The sequence below is a fragment of the Aegilops tauschii genome, chromosome 1 (assembly GCF_002575655.3).
Source record: "Aegilops tauschii subsp. strangulata cultivar AL8/78 chromosome 1, Aet v6.0, whole genome shotgun sequence".
NCBI lineage: Eukaryota > Viridiplantae > Streptophyta > Magnoliopsida > Poales > Poaceae > Aegilops > Aegilops tauschii.
The window spans coordinates 288,265,663-288,269,857 of NC_053035.3; the positions used below are offsets into that span (position 1 = coordinate 288,265,663).

The 4,195-nt window shown below is 50.1% G+C and overlaps 1 pseudogene; it reads left to right on the forward strand.

Moving 5' to 3' along the window:
- The first annotated feature begins 1,838 nt into the window (after positions 1–1,838).
- LOC141029377 (uncharacterized) lies at positions 1,839–3,802 on the forward strand (annotated as a pseudogene).
- Positions 3,803–4,195: the final 393 nt, after the last annotated feature.

The window sequence follows — 4,195 nt, forward strand, 5'->3', positions numbered from 1 at the left end:
GAATTTATCTTTCAAACACTAACTCAAAATATAACATGTTATATATGGAAAAATTATGAGAAAAATGTGTATGAATTTCAAATATACATACATACCTGAAAAATCCTTTCGTCGACCTAATTTTTTACGTCGCATTCGTCCGAGTCAGGCACAAACGATACGCACAGCTTTTTCGCTCATCTCCCCCCGATATTCTATCTGAATCTGTTGAACGTGGACATATGACTCTAGATATATACATCCTTTTCCTGTTTAATCTTTCTTTTTTCTGACAGATTAAAATACTCTTCAAAATATTTATCTGTCAGACACTAACTCAAAATATAACATGTTATAAATGAAAAATTCCTGAGAAAAAATATGTATAAATTTTAAATATATATACATGCATACCTGAAAAATTCTTTCAACGGACTAATTTTTTACGTCGCATTCATTCAAGTAAGGCACTCAGAGTAAAACAGATCGAGACTTCAGTTATTAAGATGGCACTCAGAGTAGCCCTTGACCTCCACCTTTCCTTTCTAACTGGCATTTGCTCAGTATGATGATGAAAACCACAAGCTTGTGTACATAATAAAACTTGCAAAAGGGCGAAAGGATGAATAGGTTGATGACAATGAGGAGACGGAGCAATTGTGATAAGTGCGAAATATAATTTTTGTTACCCCGTTGCAACGCACGGGCTCTTTTGCTAGTATTATTCAAATACGCAAATAATAAAAATATTATATGCTGAACACATATTTTTTTACTTACTCGTATATTGATTATATTTTTGTAAACGCACTATTATTAAAAGGTTGACAACATGTATTACTAGTAAGTTGTGCATGCTTTGCATGCTTAGAATCAGTTTCATCTCAATGTTAAATTTGAGGACATTTAAAAATTCATTATTGATTATCACAGTATTCCAAATTTATCTAGTTGTCGGTTAGTACTGCAAGCAATAAAATAATTCAATAAGTCGTCCATTGGAATTGTCATATACTAATAGATAAACGGGTATGTGTACAATGAGTCTGAACAGATGAATTTCCAAATTTATCTTATTCCAATATATTTCCTCTGAATTGTGATATAACGAAATACAAATTGCTAGATGAAGTGATTTCCTGTATGAAATTTTCTCATATACAACAAATGTTTTGCAAAAAAAATGTTTTTTTTTCATATTTCTGCCATGTTTCAATATTTTTTCAAAAAATTATGGTGTTCCATGGTTCAGACCCTCTTGCTTCTCTTTCTTCATCCAAAATCTGTATTAATCCCATCAAATATGTCAACCACCATTGAATACTCCCTCCAGTCTAAAATAGATAACTCAACTTTGTACTATCTATTTAAAACGGAGGGAGTACTTCTCACGCCATTCTCCAAGTCAGTCAGTATCATGCACTACAGCCGACTCTAAGAAATCCACCAAAACATCACCTCGCTCCTGCCCAACGTGATTTTCGTGCACGCAACACGCAACGGACCAGCTATCCATGCGTACGCTCGGCTCGGCCAGCTAAGGCCAACTCCACCGCGCGACCCTATCCTGTTCGCCCCTGTCCGTTTGGAGTAAAAGGGACAAATGAGACGGCCCAGCGCGCGGGCACAAACGGACTTTTGTCCGCTTTGTGTCCGCTTTCGATCCATCCTCGGCCCAAGTTTACGCCGGTTTTGGGGTGAAACGGACAGCGCGCGGACGGGCGGGACGCGCGCGCTTGTCCTCCCCTGGCCTGCCTGTCGGTGGGAGAAACCAACCCCCCCCCCCCCACACACCCATTTGGCGCCATTTCCCCCAAACCCTCCCACGTCCCTCCCGCCGCCCCCTCTCTCCCCCGTCCATGGCCGACGCCCCGCCGAGCTCCGTCGACCCGCCCGCAAAGGTGAAGAAGAAGGCGCTAAGGAAGCCGCGGTCGGAGTGCACGCCAGAGGAGATCGCCAAGTTGGACGCGGAATCGGCGAGGAGGAGGGAACGGAGAGCGGTCGTCAAGGTCAATGCCGCTGCGGCCAAGTTCGCCGCCCAGCGCGATGAGCTGGAGGCCGCGCGGCGCAAGGCCGCTGCCGACGAGAAGGAGGACCTCGTCAACAAAGCGCACGCCATCCTCATGCTTGGCATGGGCCGTCCTGCCGGGTTCCCTGCAGCGGCCGTCGGCCCGGCGAGCACAGGCTCGTCGGTCGCCCGGCCTACGCACTGCCAGTTGCCGACGTCGCGCACCGCGCCCATGTCGCCCGGCTTTCCTCCGCCAAGGCACGACGGCCAGACCCCTTTCTCGGCGTCGCCGGACATGGGCTTGTTCGCGCCGTCCACACTGCGCCCCGCGGCCGTCATCGACCTCAACGTCACGCCTGGGTCCAGCAGCGGCGGGCGGCCATCCGTCGAGATGCAAAGAAAGCAGGCACGGGCACCGTTCACGGGCACCATGCCGGCCCCCGCGTCTTGTTTGACGGAATGCCAACCCCAACGCCAACGGTCGACGACCCCTTCTACAACCAGTGCATGGAGGACGTGATCTTCGAGGGTGGGCATGGCCGTGCCTACGACCCCGAGGAGACCCAAAGTCAGGATGGCCGCGCCCAGTACGTCCCCGATGAAGAGGCCGACGACCGTGCTGACTACGACCATGGTGACTCGTGGCATGAAGACGATGACATCTATGTTGAAGGTGATGGTGATGAAGAAAAAGAAGAAGGCAATGACGTTGATATTAGTGGCGCGCCATTGTTCATCGACGAGCTCACCCAAAGAGCGAAAGCACAAAAGAAGAGGAAGAGCATTCGCACGGGTTCATATACACAAGATGAGCATAAGTTGATTTGCCAAGCTTGGATGGAGATTAGCCAAGATCCGAGAACCGGCGCGCAACAAAAGGGCATTGTTTTTTGGACGAGAGTCCACAAAACATTCCATGAAAGGAAGATGTTTGAGCCCTACCAATTTACAAGCAACCGTGGCATCGGCTCGATTCAAAAGAGATGGTTGTTCATCCAACAAGAATGCTACAAGTATTGCGCCGCATTTGAGAGCGTTGAAGCACGGCCCGTGAGTGGTCTCGGCGTTGGGGACATGGTATGCTCTCCTCTTCCTAGCCCTTTCCTTTCTACGGCCATGAGACTTCGGCCGTGTATATGTTTGCATGTTCACTTGTTGTTGATCATGTGGTGTAGGCATTTCAATCTTTGGAGGCATTCAAGGCCCGGTACAATGACAAGCCATTCACTCTTACGCATTGTTGGACGATCATCAACAATTGTCCTAAGTTCAAGGACCAATACCGTGAACTACAAAGGAAGAGAGGCAAGAAGACGGCCAAGTTTGCCGGAGGTGGAGATGGCGAGGCGTTGAAGAGGCCGAGGGGCAAGACCAACTCCAAGGTTGACGACATACGTGATGCCTCATCCATGGCCTTGCATGAGACTTTGCATGGCATGATGTCCCAAAAAGATGTGAGAGACGAGAAGAAGCGGCAAAGCAAGGACGAGCAAATGAAGCAATACCTAGACCTTCAAAGATAGAAGCTTGAGATGGAGGAGGCGGCCAAGCGGAGGAAGATCGACATGGAGGAGACGGCCCGGCAAAGGCAGCTCGACATGAAGGAGGCGGCCCGGCAAAGGCAGCTCGACATCGAGGCCGACAACTTCAAGGCCAGGCAGACAACTCGACATCGAGGCCACCAATGCCGCCACCAAAGCGAAGGAGGTGGCCCTTGCGATCATGAGCGTGGACTTGTCGAAGATGAGCGAGAAGACGAGGGCCTGGTTCGAGGCCAGGCAGAAGGAGATGCTCGACGCTGACGGCCTGAACTAGGTCGTCCGATCAGCGTCGGCCGTTCTTTTTTGGAGGCTGGCATGGGTGCCGCCCGCCCGCTGGGCCGCTGGCAGTGTGCCGGCGAGAAAAATATTAATTCTGGAGGCCGGCTGTGTTGCCGGCCGCTGGCTGTGTTGCCGGCGAGGACAATTATTCATTTTGGAGGCTGGCTGTGTTGCCGGCCGCTGGCTGATGCCGGCGATGGACGTGTAGGCCGCTGGCTCTGTTGCCGGCGTGATGAACCGGGGCCGCTGGACTAGGGCTTAGCATTTGAAACGTTGCTTTTAGTTTTTTAAATAGACGCGGACAGGATGGGGCAAAATGGATGCGGCCGCGCGCTGGGTGCACGGCCACCGCATCCCAGGACACGCCCGAACACGACCTCAAATCCCT